The following is a 19039-nucleotide window of genomic DNA, read 5'->3' on the forward strand; positions in this document are numbered from 1 at the left end:
TGGGAGCGGTGAGGACGGTTGGGTGAGCCGTGGTATGGTCCGTGACAGTCCGAAAACAGCTCCGGCTTACTGTTATCATACTGTATTTTAATACATATGCAGACGTGAAGACGGGGATCAGTAGCTACGTGTGCAAGCACTGTTATCAGATTCCGTTACGTAACACGGGTTACCTGATGCTGAGCTGCGCAATGCCATCGCACAGAGCAAGGGCTGCATCTCAGCCCGCGGTGCGGAACCTGCTGCCTCGCCCCGGCCCTGTCTGGGGAGCAGGGTGAGCTCCAGCCACGCCGGGCCCGGAGCCTTGTGAAAAATATGGGGCACAGCATGGTAGAAATTTGGGTCTGTGCTGAAAGCAGGGATCAGATTAATGAGGATTTGAACTCGCTGAGGAAAGAATTGCAGGGGATGGGTGCAGGCTGCTGCCATGTGTTCATGTCTGATATAATCTTTCTTTCGCCCTCTGTATGCAAGTTGGATTTAATCACAAAAATGTAGGCCTTTTCCCTTTCAAAGCAACTTATCATCACTGTTGAGATTTTGTGGTTGATACAAGTCTACAAGTCCATACAATCACAAGACCCACTGTAACAGAAAATAAAGATAAGCTACTTTTATATCCACATTTGCCTACAGCCAGCACACAGACAAATGAATTTGATGTTGTGGCTTCTGATACTCTGTGGTTTCAGTCTCCATTTTTGAAGGGTCTTTTTGGGTCAGCATGAATGAACATGCATTCCGCTGTAGCCCTTTAGATGCTCACTCATTATCTCTGTACACAATGGTATGCATACTGTGTCCAAATAATTAAATCTGCATTGTGAAAGAAACCTTATAAACCCTGCTGGAGGCAGGAGTAAGACTCTCCACTGTTTGATGAAAGGGATTAAAATGTAAAGCCTTAACCTGTAGAAAGGCTATCAAGTGTTTTCTAGCAAAGGTCAAAGGTACAAAACACCATGGAGTTTTCTGTGGTTCTGTAAATAATGCTCTGTATCTTGCAGAGTGAGGCTTCTAGAGGTGTGTGGCAGGTATGACATGTTCACCTGTGTTTCAGCTGGTAAACAAGATGCAGTTGCATCTGTCAAATTTATTTAAATCTTCTTTTTAGCAGTCTAAAGAGGGAAAAGAGAATCAAGATGAATCCCAAAATAGTGGAGGAACAACTTATTTCTATATTTGATAGCTCATATTTTCTATAATCTCAGGGACACTTCTTACTCAGCACCTATTTTGCATAATATAGATTGATTTAAATTTTATCTTAACTGAGGAATGCCCCCAATAAAGGAGGTAGAGTGTCCCTCCACTTCCTCAGTGGAGGCCATCAATGGGGTGATCAGAGAGGCTGTCCTCATGTTACCTTTACACAGTCCATGGAGAAGCGCTTAACTGTTCTTTCATTTTCTGAGTCTCAGGCAGGCAGAAAGAAAAGCAAAGAGCTAGACTGCAGCCTAGGACTGTTCAAATCACTATTTTTGTTTGTTTGTTTGTTTGTTTTTCTATTAACGGGAGCAAACATTAATGTACCATAAAACAGTACACTTTTTCTAATGTTGCATTTAATGACTACATAGCACAATTTCTCATGGGCAATTTCTTAACCAGTATAATGTCTTTCTTGTCTATCTTAATCTGTGACACTGTGCCTCAGTATGCTTTCACTGTTTTTCCTTGCAGAAGAGAAACTGCTCTGTAACTTTTAGAGAATCTGATCTGATGAGATCTGTACACCAATAGCTTCCAAGACTGCACCCAGGATAGTCTGAAGTATTAACACTTACCAAAGGTCAAGAAACAGAGATAAACAGTGTAAAAGTTGTCACCACAAGGTGCCTCAAAGGTCTGAGTGACTCAATGCAAACATGTTTCTACTGACAGTGGTCAGCCGGTGCAGTATTTTATCTGTACGTTGCTCAGTTTTTAAATTATATAGGAAGCCTGGAAAATGGAGTTGCTGCAACTATGGCTAGGTATGTCTTTCCAATCTTATGGTGAAAGGGCTTTCTTTTTTTCTTCTATTTTTTTGTTAACTTGTAACTGCATATTGCTTTAGTGTTATTTGTGGCTTTTTTTTTTTCTTGCTATAGTCAATACCTGTTAAATTCTCTTACAGACTCAGTATCATGGAGGTATCTATAAATTTTTATTCTAAGGAACTGATATTTCCTTAAATTTTCATGAAGCTCCTAATTATAGTATTTATATTTATTTATTTGTAAACAAGAAAGGATAAGATATTAAGCAAATAAATATAGTAAGAGCAGTCAGGGAAATAATATAAGCAAACCAGAACATACCAGGAATTTCAAAAGTGAAACAATTAACCCTAGGTTCATGAAAATGAGATTCAACAAAGAAAACAGAGGCTTGCTAGCAGCTTGCCTAGTAGAATTATGTAATAGTAGTCATTTGCTGCCTGTTGCAGAGCACTTCCTTTTTAAGCCCCAGTAAGATGTTTAGCACACCTTGTGTAGTGCAGCAGGAGCCTGAGCACTTGAGCTCATTGTTTTGTTGTTTGCACCTCCCTTCCCCAAATGCCTGGAATTTCTGGTTACCCAGCAACCCCGCAGGTGCATTTGGGCACCTGTAATATCTGTGTGGTCTGGAATGGCTGTAGTGCTGAAAAGCCATGATGCCTGGACCTGCAAAAAAAGACAGAACAGAGAATGAAACCTGCAAACTTTAGGATCTGAATTGCCTAAAAGCGTGCCAACAAGGAGCACACTGACCATTGCTATTTAATTCTTTAACAATACTATCTTGCTTTTTCTGACACTGTGATGCCAGACGTTTTCCATTCAGACCCAGACTATGATGCCTGATAACTGCAGGACTGAAAATTGCAACAGTTAAACAGACATACCTGTCATGGTCTGTGGTTTTACAGCAAAGTGTAATTAAGCAGCTGCACCTGCTCGCTCTCATCAGTTTCAGAAAATGATTGCCTTTACCTGCAAACTGCTTATCCATATAAAACTGCAACAGTGGTATTATAAAGAGGGAAGATCTTGGGTGCTGAAATTTATTTCAATTTTTGCTAGAAAAGCATGTAGTTTAGGGAGGATGAGCAGGGTAAGGAAGTGAAAGGAAGCATAGGAAGGTATTTCCTTGTCTTCTCTTAGACGAAGATAAGCATACAGTATGGAAAACAACAACCCTTGTGAAAATAGCAATTAACAATGCTCTCATCCCTTTTTGTATTAAAAAAAAAAAAAAATTGTATAGAAGTGACAGACAGCATCTGTGAAAGCAGGAAACTTGACTCTTCAACATCTTCATCAATGGCATAGACAGTGGAATTGAGTGTACCCTCAGCAAGTTTGTTGATGACACCAAGCTGAGTAATGCAGTTGATACAGTAAAACAGGGATCCCATCCAGAGGGACCTGGATAGGCTCAAAAAGCAAACCCATGTGAACCTAATAAGGTTCAACAAAGCCAAGAGCAAGGTTTTGCACTTTGGTTCAGGCACAGAAATGCATATATTGTGGGAGGAGAAGTCACTCGGAGCAGCCCAGAAGAGGACTTGGGGGGCCTGATGGATGAAAAGCTAGATTGAACCAGCAGTGTGATCTTGCAGTCTGAAAGGCCAGCAGTGTTCTGGGCTGCGTTAGAAAAGTGATGGCCAGCAGGGAGAGGGAGGGGATTTATTCTCCTCTACTCAGCCGTCATGAGGCCTCGTTTGGAGTACTGCATCCAGGCCCCAAGCACTTGGTAGAAGAGGGATGTGGAGCAGTTGGAGCAGCTCCAGAGGAGGACTACAAAGATGATCAGAGGGCTGGAGGATCTCTCTTATGAAGAAAGGCTGAGGGATCTTTACTTGTTTAGTATGGAGAAGAAAAGGCTCTGTGGAGATCTCATTGCAGCCTTCCAGTACTTGAAGGAAACTTATAAGGAGGAGGAGATCGACTTTTTACAGGGTCTGATAGTGATAGGATAAGGGGCATGGCTTTAAACTAAAAGGAGAAAATTAGATTAGATGTTTGGAAGAATTTAGTGACTATAATTAGTATTAATGATTAAACTATTTGGTGGAAGTGGAGATTAACTACCACTTCATTATGGCTATACAGTTTTCAGAAAGTAAGAGCAGGAGGAAAGGAATGTTTCTAGAGGACACAGAAATGCAAACTGTTGGCTGTCATGGACAGCTCAGCCTCTGCCTGGTTACTCCTCACTGCTACATTTAGCCTGACAAACTTGCAGGTAAAAAGGTAGGTTTAACTTCTAACTCATGTATTCTCATAAGATTGTTTTGTAAATTCAGATCATATTATTCTTAAATATAAGCCTGCTAACTCAGGTTGTTATCACTGTAGACATATAAAGACTCAATTCTTAAGTGAGGGAATGGAGTCACTTAACAGGAAAAATGCTTGCAATGAGACAAGTCTTTTATTTGAAGAGTTTAGATGTTCTGCCACCAGACTGAAAAACTTCATATGCACTGCAGAAAGTGTAAGGGAGAAATGAGATAGAAATCCATGTTTAGTTCTAACAGATTTCTCTGGAAAACAACCCAAAAGATCAGAAGGCATGCTAATGCTTGAAATATAAGGCATGAACTGATATTATCAGAAATTCATCAAATCATCCCAGAACAAGTAAGATAAACTACAGAAAAGCAGAGACAAACTGTCTGGATGATTTGGATGAATTATCCACAGGAGAAGAAGAGTATAAGGAAAAGTGGGAGGGAATCATAGAATCACAGAATGGCCTGGATTGAAAGGGACGTAATGATCATCTAGTTTCAACTCCCCTGCCATGAGCAGGGTCACCAACCACTAGACTAGGCTGCCCAGAGAGAAATTAGAAGTGTTAAGAAAGAGAGTTAACAAATGCAATGGAGAAGCTGAAAAAACAGAAGTCATTATTTGGGCCACGTCTACTAGATTCTAGATTCTAAAATGAGGATAAAATACATCAAGACTTCAGAAAGATAGAATCAAGATACGGACCAGGAAAGAGACGTGATGCTTCAAGAGAAATTTGGATACTTTGAGGGAAGAACAACATGTATGGAGTAACTGAGGGAAGAACAACATGTATGGAGTAACTGCCAGTTATAAGTATTGAACTGAAGGTCAGTGTTCATGATAAACATGTCATGCTGTCACCAGCTTGTGCTGTGCTAGACCTGGTACTTTATGAATGCTGTGAAGTGAAATAGGAGGCAGTTAAGAGAAAAGATAATACATGTCACATTGTGTGCCTGTTCTCTTATATTATTCATACTGACTTTTATGTTAAGGACACGTAAGCTAAAAACCCTGTTCATCCCCTGTGTAAATATTAGCATAAAGCAGAAGATGTCTCAGATTGATACCTCATCCAGAAGCTATTACATGCCTTGTAACCAGACAAAATATTTACTTTGTTTCAGAGCCAAGTCCCATGCAGTCAGGTTTGTTTAGCATTTTATTAACACTAAAGGGTAACCTATTTTCTCTTTTCTGTCTTTTTAAAGGAAATGTATATATATATATGTTTAATGAGGCTGTTGCAGTCATATACTGTTGCCATTCTTGGAACTTTTCCTGGAACGTAATATAGATAAATGCAACATTACATTTATATGGATTTTTTGCTGGCATGAAATACTAACATGCAACTTATAGAGCAGGTAGATTTGATTATACAAATTCTTTTCCTGAGACGTATTGCAATTCTGACCAAACCTAAGGCTGTTACGGCTAGTTTTGCTCACTTTTCTAAGTCTGCCATGTCTGCCAGGCACAAACTTATGTGAAATGCTTGCACACAAGCCACTGAATAAAATCTACTTTTCAGTGACTACAACATTCAATGACTGAAATTTTAACAAAGACCAAGATACAATTATCACATACATCTAATTCTGAGCTATCCACACCCACTACTTTTTTCTTGCATAAACTAGTCAGACACAGAAGTGGGAGGGCTTTAAGGCTGATACATGTTGCTTTCAGAGAAAATCCAGTTCTTTATCATCTGATGGAGCTTATTGGCAAAAACTATGCAGATAATACATAAAAATCAAAGAATCACAGAACTGAAGGGGCTGGAAGGGATCTCCAGAGATCATCGAGTCCAACCCCCCTGCAAAGCAGGCCCGCTACAGCAGGCTGCACAGGTAGGCATCCAGGTAAGTCTTGAGTATCTCCAGAGAAGGAGAATCCACAACCTTCGTGGGCAGCCTGTGCCAGTGCTCCATCACTCTCGCTGTGAAGAAGTTCCTTCACATATTGTTGCAGAACTTTCTATGTTCCAGTTTATGGCTGTTTCCCCTTGTTCTATCCCCACAGAACATACCTTTTCAATTTAGGTTTATTCTGATAAAATGTTTAGAGGTAGTTTTAAAACATTTTTTATAGTTTTTAGTTTTGCCTATAATATAGAACATATTATATAATGGACATATTAAAAAAATGCATGGATTCTGATTGCATTTCTTTGTTAAGCACAATTACAGATTATTCTACAATGTAATGATAAAGACAGTTCACTATTTATGCAGGTCTGATTCTGCCACTGGCATATTAATCTAACTGGACAAGTTATATAACTTGACAAAATAATCATTTGTTACTGAAGCACCCTATAGTTACTCTCCAAAGTGACTGTCAGTTTGGCAGTTGGTTTTTGGGTCTGGAATAGTTTAACAGTCCACAATGAATTCTGTGTAACCTTTTCCCCAGAACCCTTCCTGTGGTGAAATGTTGGACTGTTGTCAGTGTACATCACTTGTAAAGAATAGACGTGAAGCAGAGAGGGTGTGTTTTCAAGGTCAGTGAGCAGACAAATGACTGCAGGTCTATATGCAATCAACATCTTGTATTGCACAATTTGCACTGGTGTTCAGAGCCTTTGGGATTGCTGCTGTTTCTGCTGACGCTGTCGATCAGTCCTTTGTCTTGCTTTCCAGTCCACATGCAAACTGTTCCTGCTCAGAGGTGTTTTTATATCATCCTAGTCTCCATTACTTTCTGTGCAGCAAATAATCCACATGAACTGTGATGTTAGCAACACCTAGCCATATGTGTCTTCAAGGCAGAGGTAGCCATATTTTGGCATGTAAATTTCTTGTAACCTGCAAGCAATTATGGTGCAGCTTCCATGCTGAAGGGGTGTGTCTCTGACTGGCAATGAGCCTCTGTGAGCATAAGGTCTGGTGAGCAGCCTTCAGCTGTTGGAAGAAGAATCTGGAGTCACACCAGTGCATTTTGTGCCCACAGCTTAACCTTGTCCACAAGGAGAAGCTGGCATCACTATGAATCATCACCAGAATTCTTCCTTCCCTCAGCTTTTCAGAGGATCTGGTACAACTCATGGCCACAGTCAAGTAATATTTTGGACTATCAATCATACAATACTTGGAGCCTTTTCTTAACAATTGCATGTCATCTTTTCACGTTCTCACTTTCCCTAACTAAGAGCTACTTGTTCCTTTAAACATCTAAATATGTTCTGCCCTCATAGTAGAACTACCACGAGTAAAGGCTTGATGAAAATGCTGCTTCATCATAGGTCAGCTTGTATCACCTCATAAACTATACTATGTTGGTTTGTGAAGAGATGTCTGTCCTGTTCAAAAGCCAGATTTTATCCCTGTTCAACACAGGGGAAGGTACAAGCATTTGATATATCTTTAATCTAGAAGAGAACTTGATCCTGTGTGGACAACATATTAACTATGGCAATTTGACAGAAATGTTTCTTCCTTTTGCAGGAGACTATCTATAGTATCTCTAGTGACACAGACATACAAGGTGCTTGTAATGTAAGCAAACTCATTACTGACTTAAAATGCAGTTCTTTTGTTGGATGCAGAAAGTACACAGTTGTTAAGAACTTTTCAAGAAATAATGTTAGTGATTTGTTCAGAGTACTTCCAAAGCAAGAAGAGGCCTTAAATGTCACTCAGAAATGTCCATCAGTGAGTGAATCACTAGCACGAACAGTTTATTTTAATCCATCCTACGAAACTATTAAAAAAAATTGCACTTTTGCATTTTGAATTGAATCTGAAGTCCTATTTTGGAGGTTAGAAGTCATCGTGCCTCATGTTCTAAGCAGGGCAAGCAGAACATGATGCTCTAAAATGCATCATTTTTTTATATTCATTACAACAAAGTGTTAGAAGAATCCTGACTGACCTCTACTTTGCCTTGCATCTAATGGAGATTCCTAGAAATTAACAGCTGCTGTTGGAAAAACACTTTCTAAGAATCTTCAGTCTCAATTTCTGACTGCATCAGAGGTTTTAGCGAGCTCATGGAAGCTATGTGAAAGTCTAGGTTTTACTTCTCCCTTTTCTTGCCTCTGCATAGTAACATGCTATGAAAATTTCTTGATTGTTTGCTTGAAAATTGCTTTTTGATTTCTTAAATTAAATATTTATGAATGCTGTAATAGTGTCTTACTACCACAGAAATCTTCCATATCCTGCAACTTGATCTGTATTTGTTGAGAAATTGACTTTAATTCAGTCTTTCAGCAGGTAAGCTTGACCAAGACAGCACAGTCTGAGGTGTGCTCCTTTCCTTTTCAAGAAGAAGCTGACTGGCCTTTTTACTGCCACCATATCAACTAGGATGCTTCCATTTCATACTGTAAAACCACTCCCACACTAAATGACAATCTTCATCTAAGCAATTTCTTCAAATAAAGTGTATTTCTGAGTGGGCATAGTCAGCCTCACCAGCCTGTTTTATTCAGTGCAGTGATGTCAATGTGCCCCTCTGTATTACTTTTCATTCTGGGATGTTGCTTCAAAATTTTCTCCTCTGTATATAGAAATTTCAAATGGTAGCAATAATCGACTGCTGTAATGCTTGGTTTTGGCCACAGCATGAGTTCAGCAGACACAACATGATATTTTATAAGAAGCCAAGCAATTCTTAATTCTTTCTCATTGTGGAACATTGCTCTGTTGTGCTAAGTCACAGTGCTAAGTTATCAGAGAAGTTATAAACCATTACTGTTGTCTTTTTATTAATTTTATTACCGGATCCTCTATTCTGAGTTGCTTATTATGCATGTGCATCTTTATCCTCACATTAACCACCTTCTCTCTGCGTGTATTTCTACAAGACTTGTCCCCTGCACTGGCAATTGCAACACATCACTGCCACTGAAAGAACTCTAATGGCTTATGCAACACTATCACAGACCTTTTTCTGGGTCAATACACCATTGTGCGAAGTGTCTTCTTTGCTGTGAACTTATTACATAGTTATTTAGCTATTTTCAAAACCAACAATTTGCATGTTAAAATCGGGCTTACTCAAATATATGTCAGATGCACATTCTGCTGAAGCCGCATACATACTTTAGCTGGTTAACCATGCCTGTTTCCCAAGGAATTAGTGACAAACAAAATCACTACTACCAAAAGTGATGTGCTTTATAATGGAATGAAATGTGGAAACCAGCTTTTGTAAGCAACAAGACCGAGGAGATGAAGATACCAATGTTCTCTGTGCTGGTAATTATTTCCTAGCAATCATTGTTTTCTTTCAGAGGATCAGGACTATTTCTCCTCTGAACTCAGACAATGAGGTGTACTTAATTACTATGCTCTGAATTGAGTTTTAGTTCCATTCTTTGAAAAATATTCTTAAAACGAGTGATGGGAAAGAGTTTATATCCTGCTGCCAGTCCAGACTATATTCAGAATTTAATGGCAAAAGTAGTTTATGTGATGTTTTGATATTAAATAGGTAGTAGTTACTAATTATTTACGGTTGTTGGTATCTATAATAACAGTTTTATACACAATGTACAGTTATTTGTACATTTTGAAAGGCTTTTAAAATGAGTTGTATTTACAAAACAGGTCGGCATAGTGTATCAGTCCTGGGAGAATACTAATCCGATCAGAATCCTGAAGAAGATTGAGAGATGCTAATGCTTACTGAATAGGAATGTTCAGATGTGCATGAGTGAGAAATATAATGAAAACCAGAATGAATTACAAAGATAGCAGCTACATTACTGAACTTTGATTTCTGAATTGAAAAGTCTATTATGTGAGATGTGATAAATAAAAATGTAATAAACTAGAAAAATTCAAATATGATTATAAATTTCAGTTTTGATTAGTTTAGATCACAGAATCACAGAATTGTAGGAGTTGGATGAGGCCTCTGGAGATCAGAGTCCAACCCCCCAACTAAAGGAGGTTCCCTGCAGCAGGTTGCACAGGAAAGCATCCAGATGGGTCTTGAATATCTCTAGAGAAAAGACTCCACAGACTCTCTGTGCAGCCTATTTCAGTGCTTTGTCACCCTCAGTGTTCTTTCTCACGCATAGATGGAACCTCTTGTGTTTAAGTTTGTGCCTTTTGCACCTTTCCTGTCACTGGGCACTACTGGGCCCCATTCACTTGAGACCCACCCTTGAGATATTTACAAGCACTGATAAGATCCTCTCTCAGTCTTCTCTTCTCCAAGCTGAACAGTCCTGGGTTTCAGCCATTCCTTGAAAGAGATGTGCTCCAGGCCCTTTACCATCTTTATACCCCTCTGCTGGACTCTCAAGTAGTTCCATGTCTTCCTTGAACTGGGGAGCCCAGAACTGGGCAAAGTACTCCAGATGTGGCCTCACCAGGGCAATAATATATATTCAAAACCTCTGCTTTGTATGCATTCACAAAGAGTATATCCTTGTGTTCTGCCTACAAGCAGAAGCTTCTTCTGGCTGTACACCAGACTAGCAGATAGAGTGGGTTGCAGACAATATATATTTCAACACAAGTCTTTAAGTGTAATTTGTTTAATCACTGATGCTGTCCACTCATGGGGACTGATTTTTTTCAATAACTTTAACAGCTGTTAAAGAAGTAAGTAAAAACTAGTTCAGCCAGCTCCAAGCTACTTTCATTATTCACATCATCTTAGCCCGAATCTGCAGAGTTCATTCTGGGTCAAAATTTAGAAAATCACCTTTGCTTTACATTTTCACAGCCTGTACTAAAAAGAGTTTGGCTGACCTACAAGTCTGGACTTACAGTCTGCTTTGATTATACATGCCGCTGAAAAAGGGGAACTGATTTGAACCTTGTGAGATGGATTGCAGCTTCTTTACTAAGCTATTTAAAAGCTTTTGTACTCCTGACTGTAGCTATTTGAGAGAGCACCTTGGCTGATTAAAGACAAAGCGTACATAATACCCATAATGAGCTTTCCTTTTTCAACTTCAGTGGATATAATTTATTTTTAAATCATCAATATTTCACAGCCAAAAACCAAAGTTTCAATTTAAATATAGTGAAGTATTCTGCAGGAAAAAAAAAAAGAACTAAAAAGTGAAGCAGGTGATGTTATATTCATTGTTCGTGAGTAGGGTCACTGTTGATTATTACTGAACTGATTGTATCTCTCTCTGTATCTCTCTCCTGCTGAAAACTAAGTTTAAAAACAACAACAACAGCAGAAAAAAAAAAAAACACAGATGTGTTATTATCATACACTAACCTAAGAAGTTGTGTTTGTGCAGTTGTGGTTGTGTGTGTGTGTGTGTATCTCGTATATTTCTAGAATGAAGAGAAAGGAAGATGAAGTGTCTGAGAGGAAACGTAAACAAAGCCAGACTATGATGATGGGTGTATTTCCTGATAGTGTGTGCAACCTTTAAAATCCAAAAATCAGCACACAAATATAAGAAAAGAAAGAATTCAGCATTCTTTCTGAAGGCTGTGTCCATATTGCTGACTGTGGTATGTAATACATTGCTGACAGAAGTAGGGTAATAATGTTGGTATATTACTTAGGAAGAAAAGAATATAGGGACAGAAAGATTAGCTTTGAGATAGAGGCTTGAGTTTTATTTGCTATAACAATCCATTCTGATATGAAACGCTTAAAAATCTGAAAGTCCTTTGCCCAGTAACACTACCTCTCATTGAATTTACTTGGAATACACAAGCTGTTTTTTAGAGGCACCCCTCTAAAAATATACACAGAAATACATACACAGAAATATATAGCAAAATAGATTTCTCAGAACCCTACTACATAATATGTTATTCCTAGATAGAAATTTAAACAAACCATCAAATATTTTCTCAACACGAAGCTTAATTATTTACCCATGCAATAAAAAGGGGTATGTATTATGATGCTATTTCACTGATTTATGAAGTATTTGCAGACGCTGGCAGGTTTCATTACTACTTTGAAACCACATCCAATTCAGTGACATACTCACATAGCTGCTGAGATCACCCAGTCCAGCTTGCAATTTTTCACTAGAATTGGAGGCTATAAATTTTGGGTCGAAGGCTAAGGCTCATATTCATCATTCTAGTTTACACCCATCAATGTCAAAAATCATGGATTCGTATGAAGAGTTGTTCACAGCTTTTAGACAAAGCTGGATGAAGCTCTGTTGGTAATAAGAGATTTTATTCTACAATTTCCTGCTCTCTTGGATGTGGAACTTTAGCAAGAGAAAGTAACAAAATCAACAGAGTATTTGTTACTTTGGCACTTGGAATTTTTGCACAGTGCTTTTATAGCTGTTCAGGCACCATCCATCTCTGTGCAGAATGCAAGTCTTTTCTGCACAGTGAAAAATGGCTTTCAAACCCAACTTCTACCCTGTGGCAACTCACAAAGCTCCTCTGCAACCTCTCCTTGGTTACTGCTCTATACACAGCTGTCATGGTCCCTTTGCATGTCCAATATTGTTTTTTCCAATCCACGAGCACTTTCCTGACATGATTTTTACACATAGGGTAGACAGTTATTCCAGATAGTACAGGACAAGCAGTTTACCTTCTTTGCTTGCACTTCTTACTTTGAGAAGCAACACTGCTGTGTTAAAATGAAGAGCTTAGCATAGGATCTAATAAAAAGTCTTAGAATGTCCCTTTACAGAGGCATTTGGTTGAATACGACTTCACGACTTTCGGTGTTTTCACATAATAAAATAGGAGGCATTACTTTCAGAGCAGCCCTTGTTTATTGTTCCTGCCTAAAACCTCGCTTACATTTATGTTCTGATCTTCATTCTATTCAGGGTAAGCATATTCCCCTGATCCCAGGTAATATATGCAATTCAGAATTTGGTGACAGGAACAGATTTATTTTGAAGTAGAAAACACTGAATTGGGAATTTGGAGATAACACTGTCTTAAGTGCATGCTAAAAGCCACTTTTTACCTCAAAAATGCTTCTTTATTTTCACATAATAGGTTTTCCTTATATAACCACACAACTTCTAACTTACAGTCCTGTATAGGGCCAGCTCACCCTATAAATTCTGCTGCTGCACTGTGATAATTGTACCAGGAGGCATTTGATTTTGTTCACATGCAGGACAGTCATTATTTATTACGTCACAGTTTAGGAACGCAAGCAGTCTTTAAAATTTTGAGAGAAAAAAAGACTCATATGCAGAATGTGATCCAGCAGGTAGTGCTGCTAAGACACTTGACTTTCTGTGGATAATTATTCTGGGGCCAGAGAAAAGCTTTGCAAGTCTGAGATTCCCACTGGGATTCTCACTGCATCTGCTGAAATCTCCCTCTCTTGCATTTATACAGGGAGATTATTTTAGTCTGCAAAAAATCTCAGCAGGCCATGGTGTTGGGTACATTATCATCTCTGCAGGTTGGGCACAGAAAATAACATGGAGTTAGAATTTCCAGAATCTTTTCTGCCTCAGAAGCTGAGTTCTGCACAACCTTCTGAAGGTGGGAGCTCTGCACTGGGCCAAGAGTACTCTGAGGATCTCAGAAGCAAAAACAAGACCTTTGGTTGCTGGGAACTTATTAAAAGAGAAATCTCTAGCCTGCTGCCCTTGACCTCATGTACGTTATCTCCCCTGTCTTCCAAAAACTATTGGTGTTTCTTGCCAAGATTTTGTCCTCAGAGGAATAGGAAGTGACTTGCTTATGGAACAGCTGGAACTCAGTGGCTTTTATTAGTTTATAAGCCATTTTTAACTGCTTTGCTTGTGCGGTGCTGTACTGAGTCATGCTGGTGAGCTTCTGCTGCCATATCCTTGCAATACTCTTATGTACATTCCGTATCAAGGACTGACAGTGAGAGCTGCTACGAGTTCACCATCTGATGCAGTTTTAATAGGAGAAGTCACAAGAAGGCAGTTTGTGAGATTAATAGAGCATACGTACAAGAAGATATATAGGCAAAAAAGATGGGATGATGAGTACTGACACATCCACGTGTAAAAAGGAAGTAACAATAAACAAGGAAATAACACCTGGAGCTATAAGGACTAGACAGCTATAGGCCACATTGTGAGACAGCCCAAAATATCAAGGAGTGCAATTGGTGAGCCAGTACACCAGCCTGGAATGGGAAGGTGTGAATACAAATATGAGGACTGCTCTGAAAATAATGCCTCCTATTTTATGTTTGCCCACAACCCCAGAGCAGATGTTGGTGGAATGGCAGTAGGACTCGAACCTTCCCACCAATATTCCATTACATTTTTTTGCTGTGTGATAGATGGCAGCGTATGGGAAGTTTGACAAAATGGTGTTTGACATGGAAGTGAATATAAAGCAAAGGTGTGGGACTGAATTCCTCCAAGCAGAAAAAATTACACCCATTGGCCTTCATCGATGCTTGCTGAACATTTATGGAGACCAAAAAATGGATATGAGCACATTGAGGCATTTCAGCAGTGTTGACAATGACAGTGGGTTACCTCAGCTCGTGCAGATTTTTATGAGCACGGCATGTAGGTTCTTGTTCATTGCTGGTGAAAATGCACAGCTAATGGTGATGACTATGTTGAAAAACAGTGTTTTGTAGCTGAGACTTCGGTCTATCAAACACTGTTATTGTGCACTTTGTTTCCATGGAAATAAATAGAAAGCATTACTTTCAGAGCAACCTAGCTAAATGTTCCAGTCAAAACCAAAATCAATAATGAAATGCCTTTGATGACATCATATTTACACTGTATAGGGCTTTACTCAGTAGGTGCAATTTCACTGAATTGTGGCATAGCTTTAGTCTGGAAACTGAGGTTATTCATGTACTCAAGGTTGTTCATTTTGGCATACTTGTTTACTTAAATGTGTATTCATAGCTGTATCAGTAATAACCAGAAGTTGGCAGAAGCAGGCAGTCCTTTTCTACTGTACTGATATGACATGAGACTTGCAATGTTGATACTTGCATTATTATCTCATGAAAAATTACTGGTAAAGGGTCCACCTGACCTTAGCGTAGGACAAAATATTAAATTCTATAATTTAAGTTTCACAGAACAGCTGGCATGAATCACAATGTTGCATGGTTCTACAGGAGCAGAGACAAAATTGTCAAAAAGAAAACAACAACAACAAGAATAAAAGACTACACGTACTGTGGTGATCACTGTGTGCACTTCTGCTGAAACCACCCTGGAGGCTGATGCATGTTTTTCGTGACTATTCCTGCAGCTAGGATGCTCGCAGAAGTTGGCGACTGACTAAAGCAGAGAGAAAAAAAGCTTTGCAATGGAAGGACTTGTGCCATTTTTTCATCTATACTGACATTTTCAGTGATTTCAGTGATTCCAAAATAATAATAATCGTGGACAAAGAGGATGCGTTCCTTTTGGTGCTTAGTCAACCACTGTGCTGGGATGTGTGAGATCAAATGGGGCCAAAGTGAAGCATAAGCTTTGTGTTGTTGTTTGGCCAAGGATGAGTGTCACGAACAGTTTGGAAGTACCTCAGTGAACAGTTTGCATTTACTGAAGCCATCAGGGCAGCTTCTGTTTGCACTTAGGGCTATGATTCAGAAGTACTATGAAATCCGTAGATTTGTTTGTTTACCACATTTAAGTATGATCTAATTCTGAGAAACACAAGAGAGATGAAGAAAAATGTTTTTATTAGTTTCTAAACACCTTCAGAATGTGTGGGGATTGCTCCAAACAAGAAAAAATGCACACAATATTTGTTGGCAACAGTACAGAAATGGGAGACAGGATGACAATGGCATCTTTTCTACTCACAGTGTTAATGTCAGAGTCGTGAGTAGTCAAAAGGGTACATTAATTATCTAATCTGTTCCCTGTATTTGTATTGCTTGAAATGTATTTATAATGCTTCTATTGCCATGGGATTTGTGAACATTTGCTTTAGGAACTGCTCCTACACATTCTGTATGTGCAAGAAGGCCTCACGGATATGTGTCATTCTACAGATTTCAGCAGCATTGTGGCAGAGGAGCAAGCTTATGCATCATACTGTACAAACCTGGGATGTTTGAGCTTCTGCAGATGTATGTTCATGTACATGATGTTCTTCTGCTGTTGCTAATACACCTCGCTTCTTGTCCCTGGTAAGCAGCTTCTGCAGTGTTATCTCAGTTATGCTGTTACCAGCACCCAACTCCCTCACTCGGAGGATGGAGAAGGCTCTGGGGAAACCTCATTACAGCCTTCCAGTACTTGAGCTTATAAGCAAGAGAGGGACTGACTTTTTACATGGTCTGATAGCGATAGGACAAGGGAGAACGATTTTAAACTAAAGGAGGGGAAACTTAGGCTAGATAAAATCCCCAAGCAGCGTTATAGGCTTGGGGATGATGGCTAGATGATTGTGAAGAAGAAAGAGACCTGGGGGTGTTGGTTGATGCTCGGCTGAACATGAGCTGACAGTGTGCCCAGGTGGCCAAGAGGGCCAATGGCATCCTGGCCTGCATTAGAAATAATGTGGCCAGCAGGAGCAGGGAGGTGATCATCCCCGTCTACTCAGCATTGGTGAGGCCAGTGTTCAGTGTTCAGTTTTGGGCCCCTCACTACAGGAAAGATGTTGAGGCCCTGGAGTGTGTCCAGAGAAGGTCAATGAAACTGGTGAGGGGTCTGGAGCACAAATTTTATGAGGAGCGGCTGAGGGAGCTGGGATTGTTTAGTCTAGAGAAGAGGAAGCTCAGGGGAGACCTCATTGCACTCTACAACTTCCTGAAGGGAGGTTGGGGTGAATAGGGGTTTGGCCTCTTCTGCCAGGCAATGAACAGAACCCGGGGAAATGGCCGCAAGTTGTATCAGAGGAGGTTTCGGTTAGACATGAGGAAAAACTTTTTCTCTCAGAGAGTGGTCAGGCACTGGAATGGCCTGCCCAGGGAAGTGGTGGAGTCGCCGTCCCTGGCAATGTTCAAGAGGTGCCTGGACAAGGAGCTGCGAGATATCATTTAGTGCTTGTGGTAGCAATGGTAATGAGAAAACTGTTGGACTAGATGATCTTATAGGTCATTTCCAACCTTGTGATTCTATGATTCTATGAAAATTCTTTACTCGGAGTGGTGAAGCATGGGCACAAGCTGCCCAGAGAATCAGTGTATGCTCCATCCCTAGTTCAAGGCCAAGTTGGATCCTGGGCAGCTCGATCCAGTGGGTGGCAACCCTGCCCATGGCAGGGGGGTTGGAACTAGACTGTCTTTAAGTTTCCTTCCAACCTAAGCCATTCTATGGTTCATTCATGTGCTCTGCCATGAAACTTGAGTCACAGAATGGAGCCTGATACAGGCAGGAGTTGGAAAAGGAGGCTGCCATCCTTGAGCCCCAGTCAGTACCAGGCCCACAACAGCAGCTTCTTGGCATAGACATAACCCTGCAAGTACCACATTGAATAGCATGTGACTTGATTTTAAGAACTACAGACTTTGAGTCTGTGGATGGATGCCTATGCTTAGCATGCATCTCATACCATAGGAGCAGTGTGACAAAGATTAATGTAATTAAAACCCCAGTCCCCTGGTAGTGCTGCTTGCTCCACTTCCCCTCTAAGCACCCCAAGCAGCTCTCTGAGGAAGCCTGCCATGCCAAACACTGTTGTGCTTCATCCTCTCCTTGTTCTTTATGTGGAGCTGCCTCTGATGTCAGTGGAGACCTGACATAAAGAGAGCAGCGGAATTGGGTTGAAATGATTTTTTATAACAAGATTAAATAGAAGAAAGCTCTCTGAAATATACAGAAATCTTATTCCTTCCCACAGCACAAATGAATACTTTCTATTTTATTCTTCAAGGACACTTACCTGCATGGGATTTTCTATGTGTGTTTATGGGTGATTGCCAACGCTTGCCAGAAAGGATCTGCAATGAGCAAACAAGGAATTGCCAGTACATTTATAACATGCATTTCCATTTGCTATTCCACATCACACACATTTCTTAATAACTTCTGTGCATACAGCTTTGCCTTTCCGTCTTGCAGTTGCTAAATCCTCTTGAATAGAGGCATGCAAATGTGAGTGAACACACGCTGTGTTCATCAGGAATACGCTTTAAATATTTTCTGCCTATACTCAAAAAAGTCGGAGAAATGCCATCAGTTTTTATGTGGAATTTCCCAGCTGGTTCTTTTTGGTATTAGCAACAGTAACCACATTGTACCAGTGGACTTTTTTCCCTCTTCACAAATAAAAACAAATGACGCACAGCTTACAACGCTGAATGTAAATGATGGGATCGTTCCGGTAGTGCTATCCCAGTCTCACAATAGCCAGCAGAGTTCAAACCCCGGGGCTAAATCACAACAAAATACCAAAACATATTTGGATAAACTGTTTTAATGAGAAAATGGGATAAAATACCGCAGCATTATCATTCCTGTATCAAAACAATAAATTGCTCAGAGCGGACACAGAGGAGCATTCACAAAGGACAGCCTGCAGTCCCGCTGGGTGTGATTGAGTGAGCGAGGGCACAGCAGCCCCAGCGGCACAGCAGCAGCGGGACTCGGCGCAGGGCTGCTGTGCTCAGCGCTTTGTACGAAGCTCTCAGGTCTGCGCTTTCCCGTGCTCCCGTAAAACGGGCCGGTGTTGGGCAATATGAAAACATCTGAAATATGTACTGCTCAGTTCCCTTCCCACGTCCAGCCGTGGGAGTGGTGATTCAACTGCTCTCGCAATAAGCGCGCATTTCCTACAAGGTGAGCGAACGTGAGCACAGCTCTACCTGCCTTCTTCTCTGAGAGCGATCGCGAAAACACACTCTGAAGTAAGAACCAGGAACGTCTTCTTCCTTCTTAAACGCATCCCCCCCCCCTCAGCTAAGCGGTTTGATCTGCGCCTCCAAAT

The 19039-nt window shown here is 40.3% G+C and overlaps 1 protein-coding gene across 1 annotated transcript in view; it reads left to right on the forward strand.

The window, feature by feature from the left end:
* LOC104910394 (carbonic anhydrase 2-like) overlaps nucleotides 1-19039 on the forward strand; it is a 35676-nt gene that overhangs the window by 11259 nt on the left and 5378 nt on the right. The gene's annotated exons all lie outside the window — the stretch shown is intronic.

Source organism: Meleagris gallopavo, chromosome 3 (genome assembly GCF_000146605.3).
Source record: "Meleagris gallopavo isolate NT-WF06-2002-E0010 breed Aviagen turkey brand Nicholas breeding stock chromosome 3, Turkey_5.1, whole genome shotgun sequence".
Taxonomy (NCBI): Eukaryota; Metazoa; Chordata; class Aves; order Galliformes; family Phasianidae; genus Meleagris; species Meleagris gallopavo.